Source organism: Pseudorasbora parva, chromosome 20 (genome assembly GCF_024679245.1).
Source record: "Pseudorasbora parva isolate DD20220531a chromosome 20, ASM2467924v1, whole genome shotgun sequence".
Lineage (NCBI taxonomy): Eukaryota > Metazoa > Chordata > Actinopteri > Cypriniformes > Gobionidae > Pseudorasbora > Pseudorasbora parva.
Window position 1 is genome coordinate 11,890,022 of NC_090191.1, and position 10,000 is coordinate 11,900,021.

General features: G+C 43.0%; 2 non-coding genes across 2 annotated transcripts in view; both read right to left on the reverse strand.

Moving 5' to 3' along the window:
• The window catches only part of trnaq-uug (transfer RNA glutamine (anticodon UUG)), a 72-nt gene extending 57 nt beyond the window's left edge, over positions 1-15 (reverse strand). Inside the window, exon 1 of the tRNA in view lies at positions 1-15. This exon is cut by the window's left edge and continues 57 nt beyond it. This is a non-coding gene — a tRNA (tRNA-Gln).
• A 9,810-nt stretch (positions 16-9,825) lies between these two features.
• Positions 9,826-9,897, reverse strand: trnap-ugg (transfer RNA proline (anticodon UGG)). Its single transcript has one exon. It is a non-coding gene; the product is annotated as a tRNA-Pro (tRNA).
• Positions 9,898-10,000: the final 103 nt, after the last annotated feature.

Here is a 10,000-nt window from a genome sequence, read left to right on the forward strand (position 1 = left end):
TTACACCATGGAACCGCCATGTCCTGACTTGTGGCCATTTGAGAGGCAGATAGTGATGAGGCTAGGTGGATCCAAGTAGAAAGCAGGTGGCGTTTGGATACTGCAGCCCCTCGACCAAAAGCACACAGTCACTGTTCCTCTGCCGAAACCCGGGATCGAACCAGGGACCTTTAGATCTTCAGTCTAACGCTCTCCCAACTCCGCCAAAGCTGGGGAAGAATAGTCCGTATAAGAAGGGGAAGAAGGGGGAGAAAGGGGAAGAAAAAAGGGAAGAAATTCAGGAAGTCATAGGTTCGAATCCAGCCTCCGTCACGATTTAATGCGTGTATTTGATTCTATCAATTTTCGTTTCCAAGTTTGATTTTGAATGTAATGCGTATATTGATTTTATCAATAGGTTTGTTTCTAAGTTAGATTTCTCCGTTGTAATTCATTATAACATTTTATCCATAATACTAAGATGGTAATTTGTCCAAATTCATTTATTAATGCTACATTAATCATTTCCCATGTCAGTAGGAACAAAATAACCACCTTATTACTGCATCTAACCCCCTGTTACTTGACACTGATTGTCATTACATGCAATAAAACAAATAAACACAAACCACCAGTCTTCTTGGAGAACTAGATTTATTTACTATATACATATTTACAAAAATCTGGAAAAGTACTGAATTCACAGCATGGAACAACAAAATAATAGGCTATTGTTAATTAAATATATAGGTATATAAAAAGACGTTTATATGTACTGTACTTGCATATATAAATAAAAATATATAATAGCAAAATAATTTTATAAACAACAAAAAAATAGGCTATTGTTAATTAAATATATAGGTATATAAAAATATATAGGTATATGTACTGTACTTGCATATATAAATAAAAATATATAATAGTTTTTTATAATAGTATATAATATGTTAAATAGTTATTATATATTTATATATTATAGTGTATGTATACATATCGTTATACATACTCACATATACACATACTTAATATTGTTTCCTCTACACATAAAACTTTAATAATAATAATAATAATAATCATACAATTTAAAAACAAGTGCACAGTATAATACTTTAGCATTAAATATGGCTGGAAGATAAAGAACAGAATGTATCACAGAAACAAGTGTGTTATTTTCTCATATTCTGTAACCACTGCTGCTTAGTGAGTGTTTCTTTATTTGGGCAAAATATTTTGCCTTTGTACTGGCTATGGCCAGTTTCTTGTGTGCGAAATTGGCCACACTTTCTGCACGTATTTGATTTTACAGAGCGATTGTATGACCGCTTGGTTGGGGTGGCTGTGTCTTTTGCAGGTGGGTCAGAGGAAATTGCTCCAGGGTTAATGGCTGAACATGGGGCTGGGCAGGGCAACAGTAGCATCTGAGACCCAACAGGGGCAGTGGGTGTGTCAGGAAACAATGGGTGTGTTGCTGTCGGCTTTGGAAAAATTGTCCTTGGCTGGTGGAACGTGGCAGTTGGTGTCGCAGATGTGCAGGTTGATGAGGGCTGGATTTTCCTGAACTTCGTCTTTGCCTGTCCAGCTGTGTCTGGTGGCATCTGGTAGTGATGCAGCTGGTGGCTATATTGTGGAGGCACAACAGGCTGCACTCGTGCTGGAGGCAGAGCATCCAATGCCACTGGACGTGCCTCTGGAAGCTTCAACCCTTGCAACAGCACTGAGACCTCCTGACCCTTTAAACGTTCATTGTGCCACGTTGTAAGGGTCCTTTGGTTAACCTCCACTAGCTGAAGGGTTGTTTCGCTCATTACAGTTCCATTGCTCAAGATTAGCTGCCGAATTTTTCTATAATCTCGAAGAATGAGATCCCATCTGGACAGAGATTCTGTCCGCTGTTTTTTGGGGCTTCGGTGGATGTTACATAGCCTTATGAAGATTAATTCAACAAGGCGACAGCACTTAGGCCACTGTGCTGGAGAACCGCTAGAACCCAAAACACACCTCTTTGTGCTTTCGACGCCAGGAGTGAAGACAGCTTTCTTTTTAGGGGACCTAAAACGTCCTGTAAGCAGCCTGTCTTGATAACGAGCAGCATACATGACCTTGTCTTTATCAAATTGGTCCAGGTTCTGCCACAAACCCACAATGATCGCAGCTTGTTGGTTAGTAAGTGTGAGGCCCGTCTGTGTGCGCAGCTCTACCAGATACTCCGCCAACTCATCCACCCGGTCCATTCCAGGAATACAGTGCTCGTCAACAGCCTAAAAAAATATAACTGTTGGTTAGGTAATTACATGCTTTGTGAAATTTGTGAGTTTGTGAATTTGCTGCTTGAGGGTGAATGACTAAATGAGTAACAATTTGTCTAGAAAAGGAAATTTTACCATTGCTGAGGGCAGAGGTGCAGCTGATGGAGTCTGGACACAGGGCAGAGGTGCAGCGGGTGGAGCTGGGACATAGGGCAGAAGTGCAGCAGGTGAAGCTTGGACCAAGGGCAGAGGTGCAGCGGGAGGAGCTTGGACACAGGGCAGAGGGGCAGCGGGTGGAGCTTGGACACAGGGCAGAGGTGCAGCGGGTGGAGTCTGGACACAGGGCAGAGGTGCAGCGGGTGGAGCTTGGACACAGGGCAGAGGTGCAGCGGGTGGAGCTTGGACACAGGGCAGAGGTGCAGCGGGTGGAGCTTGGACACAGGGCAGAGGTGCAGTGGGTGGAGCTTGGACACAGGGCAGAGGTGCAGTGGGTGGAGCTTGGACATAGGGCAGAAGTGCAGCAGGTGAGGCTTGGACCAAGGGCAGAGGTGCAGCGGGTGGAGCTTGTACCAAGGGCAGAGGTGCAGTGGGTGGAGCTTGGACATAGGGCAGAAGTGCAGCAGGTGAAGCTTGGACCAAGGGCAGAGGTGCAGCGGGTGGAGCTTGTACAAAGGGCAGAGGTGCAGTGGGTGGAGCTTGGACATAGGGCAGAAGTGCAGCAGGTGAAGCTTGGACCAAGGGCAGAGGTGCAGTGGGTGGAGCTTGGACATAGGGCAGAGGTGCAGCGGGTGGAGCTTGGACATAGGGCAGAGGTGCAGCGGGTGGAGCTTGGACATAGGGCAGAGGTGCAGCGGGTGGAGCTTGGACATAGGGCAGAGGTGCAGCGGGTGGAGCTTGGACATAGGGCAGAGGTGCAGCGGGTGGAGCTTGGACATAGGGCAGAGGTGCAGCGGGTGGAGCTTGGACATAGGGCAGAGGTGCAGTGGGTGGAGCTTGGACACAGGGCAGAGGGGCAGCGAGTGGAGCTTGGACACAGGGCAGAGGTGCAGCGGGTGGAGCTTGGACACAGGGCAGAGGTGCAGTGGGTAGAACTGGTGGACTTGAAAGGAACAAGTCATCTGATGCCACAAGATTTGCCACTGTGGCTTCCTCTCCCAACAAATCAATGAAACCCTCATCCTCTTCCACTTGCTCCTCCACATTTATCTCCTCCAGCAACTGAGAGGTCCTATCAGAGGTAGGGCACATGTCCTCCAGGGGCTGACTATTCTGCCTCAACAAGTACTGCACTCCAATAAGCTCCCCTGAGGAAATATTTGTAACAGAAAACATTTTAAAGGAAATGAATCAGAAAGGTTTATTCTGAAATGTAGTAAATATTTTTAAATAAATATTCAGCTTTTGCATAAACAAAAAATATGTAACTCAGAGGACATTGTAAAAAGACAGAATTACTCTATATTCTAGTATGTCATTTATTTTCCCTGAAACCTACAACAAAGAGTCCAGTATGCAAAAATTCTGATAGTATAATTTTTCTCTGATCTGTCAAAATGACATTATTGACCAAAATCACTTGCAGTTTTAACAAAAACATGCTACCTAGTGAACTGCATTGATCAAAATATGTTTACCTGTGTAAACTGCAGGTGGAGTGAAGCTAGTGACCAATTTCCTGCCATACAACTTATTGTAGTTCTCGTTGACAGAGTAAACCAGCTCCCCTGTGTAAGTACGCAGGGTTGAACCTCCACCTCCACCTGCAACAGCAGCTGCAGCCCGGTCCTGATTCCAGCGTAACAAACCTTCCAGGAGGTAAATCTGGAAGTTCAGGCTGTTTGCGCTATTCCCTAGAATAAGAAATAGAAAGCCAAACATTGTTTTAAGAAACTACAAAAGAGAAAATGCAATTGGTTTACTGCAAGTATATAAATAAACAGGAATTAGTGGCAAGATATGGTCTATTCTGTCATGACAAACCTGGAATAAATCTGTTTAGGTGGCAGTGAAATGATTCCAGGGAAGTGGAGCCTCTGGCACACCTATATGTCTTTAGAACAATCCCGCCCTTGTTTATGGTTCCAGTTTCCGTGTAGAGGGGCACATCTGGAGGGTCCTGAATACAGGTAATGTGCCGCCTCTGGACTTGCCAGATGTGCTGCATCCTTACACTGTCAAGGAGAGGAACACCAAGGGCGTCATTCCCCTTGCCACCCATGAGCTCTCTGATGAGCATATCAAGGAGGCGCATAGTTGTTTCCTCTCCTCGTGTTCTTCTCCTGCAGTGTTGGGCCAGCTCATCTTTGCTTATATGACGGTCAATCTCTGCCTCCGTCATTGCAGGCCAGCCCTGTTGGGTGAGTTGCTCCTTCTTTGCCCTTCTCAGCAGAGTGAGATCCCCTGCATCCCACTCAAAAATACATGACGACAACCTAGACATAAAAGTAGGATACAACTGGTGGGCATCAGTTGTGCACCCTACTGCCAGACGCCGCATAAAATGCCAAATGTCTAGGCGGATGATGATATTGGGCCAGCCACTGAACCTCCTCTTCAGTTTAGTCTCTCCCACTTCCTTGCAACAGTCACAGTCCACATATAAGATAGTGGGAGGATCAACACCAGCTCTCTGGTATCTCTCCACGAGTCCTGCAGCCATGAGGTCTAACCCAGCTCCTTCATTCGCAGTCAGGACACTCATCAGCACCTGACCTACCTCATTGCCAACTGAGGTAAGCCACTGTGCTGTGCCTTTCGCAGGCCCACTCAACTTCTTCGTGATCTGAAAGAAACAATAAACATAGTAAATAATACAACATACATTGAATGAGTAAAATTTACAAATAAAGCTCTTTTGGTCTAACAATACATTATAGATAACGGTACAGTCATTAAAGCAGCTCCTCTGACCTTCTTAGTTGAGTCCATTTTTAAAATCGATCCATATGTGGATGTAATGCTGGCCTTGATGTGATCAAGCCTGTTGAGGATGTCCTGACTGTAAACAGTGAGAAGCCATTTGTAGCTAGGTACTGGAACAAGTGGTGGCGGCTCCTGAAAGTGCAGTGGAAGCAGGCCAGGATTATCCAAAAAGGCCACACACATCGATGTGTACCGAGACACACGTTGTAACCACTCCTCAGTGTGGTTCTCCTTCAGCTGGCCGATGATCCTCACTGGGCCATTTCCCATGCCCCTCTCACGCAACAAACGAATAACTCGAATGTCACAGGCATACCTTGGAAAAAAGTAATCATTCAAGTATCTTATTATCAAGTATCTAATTATAGTAGTATATATTTATCAAAGGTAGCATATGAGCACATATGACTGCAAAGTAATTACTTGCGTGTGAGAATGATTCTAAATTCAGATCGATGGGCCAGGTCCAATTGCTGCAGCACAGCATGACTCCAGGACAGGTAGCTGGTTCTACACCTGGTACAGATCAGGGTCTCTGTCACCAGGTTATAGTATCTGTCAATATCTAACACCTGTCGTACCCTCCTGTGCAGACCACCACCACACAGCTGATAACTGGCACAGGCAGGGTTAGTACACTGGAGTCGTACCTTCCATAGCCTATACGGCATCCAGAGCAAGAGTCGCTGTGAAAAAAATCTATCAGGTGTTGGGGCTTGGTGGTACAACAGGGCTGGTGGTGGGGGGTCATACCACAACTGAAGGTTTTCACGCAGCTCCTGCTTTCCTTTTGCGTTAACCCTAAAAAGTGCTTCCGACACCCACTTCTGGTCCTGCTGTGGCATTGTCTGTGGCCACAGTAGTGGGAGATCTGCAGGGTCTTCTGGCTGAGATGAGACCTGCTGATATTATCAAAAACACTGGTTTAAATAAGGGTTAGGCTAGGCCTAGGGTTAGGGTAGCCCTAACCTGCCTTAAATAATGCCTGTTTCACACATACTCTGTTTGCAGTGCGTATTTGTTTCCGTACCCATGTTAACCGGTTAGAGCGTTCACTATTTTTTTGCTGCACGCGCTGAATTAAAGGTCAGTGCATTGTTCGCACTAAAATAAACATGCATTGATGCGGTGGACTTAAAGTCTACTCTGTTTCAAAGTCAACACATGGCCTTTTGCCTCGGGTAAAGCAAGGAAAATGTCCCTTACCTGGCATTTAGGTAAACAAAGAGACATAATGGAGAGCACTCGTCCTTTCTTGGAGGTGGAAAAACAAAGTTCTTTATGACCTGCAGGATTTCTTGTAAAAAAATTTTTTTTTTAAAGATTTAAAAATGAAAGAAATAACGAGAGACGACTTTTTTTGTCTATTGTAAGTTCTAATTTAAAATGTTTGTCATTATATAAGCTATAGCCTATGTTTTGCCACTTGTGTAAGCAATATAATATATAAATATAAAGTTCTAGGCTATATAAATATAAAGTAATTAATTTAATATAACGTTTAAATGTTGTGCGTTTAAACATGACATCTATAAAAGAGTGTATACAAAGAGAATTGCAATGCTGACAAGCCATAGTCATTAACAACTTTTGGATTTGAAATAAAAAATTATGAATAAATGCTGTGTTTGTAGTACTCAACTGCGGTTAAGTTGCGCACTGCAAACGTGGCATATGTGAAAGCACAATAGCAGGCACTGCTCCTGCATCGCATACGTACTGCAGCACGCACTGCATATGAACTGCAGTCGGAGTATGTGTGAAGCAGGCGTAAGAGAGCATTAAATGATGAAGGCATGTTTGTATTTTGAATGACATCTTACTGGGCCCCTCACAACAGCAGACTCAGAATTAGTTGATGGTGTTGCTGTTTCTTTGATCCGCTGTGATCTCTGGGCTGGAGGAAGGAAGAAGGATGAGGAGGACTGAATGACAGGCCGATGGGGTTTGGGGGATGGAGGAGAAGGAGGAGGAGGAGGACAAGGATGAGAGGGTGGGCATGAAGCTGCGGCTGAACTGGTCTGTGGAGTCAAACATTATGAATAATCTATTAAGGGGATCGCAAAATGTTTTTTTATTAAACAAAATTATGTAGTGATAAAGTGATGTCTAACTAATTCTTTCATATTAACCTGAGATGTTTTCCTCTGAATGTTCAAATTAGGTTTGGCTGCTGCCACATGTGAGCCTCCAAACCTTGACTTTTCAAACTGAAAAGGTTTGTCATAGTTAGTGATAACAAAACCTGTAACACTATAGGAAAAGTTTGAGATATTTCAATGTCTGCAGTAAGGTCTGCTTACCATTGACAATGTCAGTTTGGCCATCTTTGCAGGACGTGCCACATCACTGGAGGGTGTACTTTGGGCAGGGGTGCTCTGTGATGCCTCCACTGTGACTGGTGGATGAACCTGTGATACATGCTTATAAGATAAACCAGGGACATAATATTATACAGTATTCATAATATGACTTTAGACATAAAGACAAATTGATATTGCAAACACATCTATTTATGCAACTTGAACTAGGCTAATTGGAGTTACCTTGTGAAATCCACAAATACACTTTTGTGCTTCCTTCATAAGGGTGGTCTGCCCCCTCATTTGCAGAGGGCACTTTTCTATCTATGAACATAAATATAAAGTATAGCTGTGACACTGTTGTACACATTATTTCAAGACACCCATGTCATCATAATTATAACCATACTACATTGTATTTACATTGTAAATAATTACTTATTAATACATATAAAAAAAATAGCACAATGTATTATCACACAAGTTTATTAGTTTGCTCATGAATCTAGCTGCATAATTTACCTTCTGATATAACTCATGCCATCTTTTTTGTCGGGGAGAAGGTCTATTTCCCTCCCTGGATGGCCAAACTCCAGTTCGGGCAAAACTCTCCAGACGCGCAAGCCAGTCAGCATCGCTCATGCCTTTGTGTGACTTAGTTGAAGCCATGTTGTTGCCTAAACAATATAGAACAAGAATTTAATAGAATAGAATACCAACTGCCATTGTAGCCCAGAAATATAGCATTAAAGGGATAGTTCCCCCTAAAATTAAAATTATGTCATAATTTACTCTCCCTCAAGTTGTTCCAAACCTGTATGAGTTTCTTTTGAAGCACATTGGTAACCAGACAGTTGACGGTCCCTATTGACTGCCATAGTAGGAAAAACAAAACAAAAAAATACTATGGAAGTCAATGAGGATTATTAACGGTCTTCATTCTTCAAAATAACTCATACAGGTTTGGAACAGCTTGATGGAAAATAAATGATGACAGATTTTGTTTTAGGGGGAAACTAATCTTTTACTTCCTTTACTCCTTTTGTGTTCATTTCATTTAAGCTAGTTTTGTGTTTCTGGTTCAAAATGACTGCCACATTATAGCAGATTATAAATACATAATAATACATATATAATCACCTAATGTTGTGATTTATTTTTTGTAACCAACAGTACAAGTTTTGAAACTTCTATTTATGGCCTGTATGCTTTGTTGATCTGGGTTTTTGAGTAAAACAACAACAACAACAACAACAAAAATGAATAATGTATGGATTATTCTGACTTAAACAAATACTCATATTAAACATATTGTGCTATTTTAACTTTGTCCATCTGATAAATGGGCATGTATGTGCCTGAACTCAAATTGGCGTAATGTTATGTTACACTTGGGCTAAGAACCGAATTCGACCGAAACATACACAATAGGAGGGTAAACTGTTACATTTAATGCCCGTTTAATTTAATTTAGCTTAAAAACAAACGGAAGATATAGGCTACAATAATATTTCATTAGGAAAAATATGCGTAATGTTATGTTACACTTGGGCTAAGAACCGAATTCGACCGAAACATAAGTTACACAATAGGAGGGTAAACTGTTACATTTTATGCCCGTTTAATTTAATTTAGCTAATAAACAAACGGAAGACATAGGCTACACTAGTATTTCATTAAGAAAATATGATTAGCATACCTGAGCGGAATAAACAAGCGAAAGCGTATCGAATGTGCTCATCGACTCTCGTGCGGTGAATGGAGTAACGAAAAATGAACCTCGCCATTTCATTGGACAAGCAAAGATGGAGTTCGTAACGCGGAGATTGGATGGAATGCTCAAAGATGGACTACGCGCGGTGATTGGAGTATGAAAAATGAACCTCGCCATTTCATTGGACAAGCAAAGATGGAGTTCGTAACGCGGAGATTGGATGGAATGCTCAAAGATGGACTACGCGCGGTGATTGGAGTATGAAAAATGGACCTTGCCATTTCATTGGACGGGCAAAAATGGAGTTCGCAATTTAATTGGTTTTTGAAAGATTGAACTCGGCATGCTATTGGATTGATTTTACAGACTTGTGGTTGTCAGGTACCGCCATTTCGGCCAAGTCCGGCAGCAGGCGTGCCAGCAGGGATTTCTGTGAGACCGGCCATCACTTGTGAAAAGCGCAAAAGCTGAAGGTCCCAGAGAGCAAAAGAGTGGCCCGTACGGGGATCGAACCCGCGACCTTGGCGTTATTAGCAGCACGCTCTAACCAACTGAGCTAACCGGCCTCACTTTGAAAAGCTTCGATCACCAGTTTCCCAGAAATATTCCTGCTTGCCCGTGACCCTAATGAGACCAAAGCGATTAAATGCAGAAGCACGGGCTCGTCCGGGATTTGAACCCGGGACCTCTCGCACCCAAAGCGAGAATCATACCCCTAGACCAACGAGCCAACTCGTTATACGGTAGAGCTGCTGCCTGGCTGCAAACACTGATAAAGATAAAAAAGTCCGATGCAGCACCTGCACACATGCTAGGGCTCTGTCCTCGCCGGT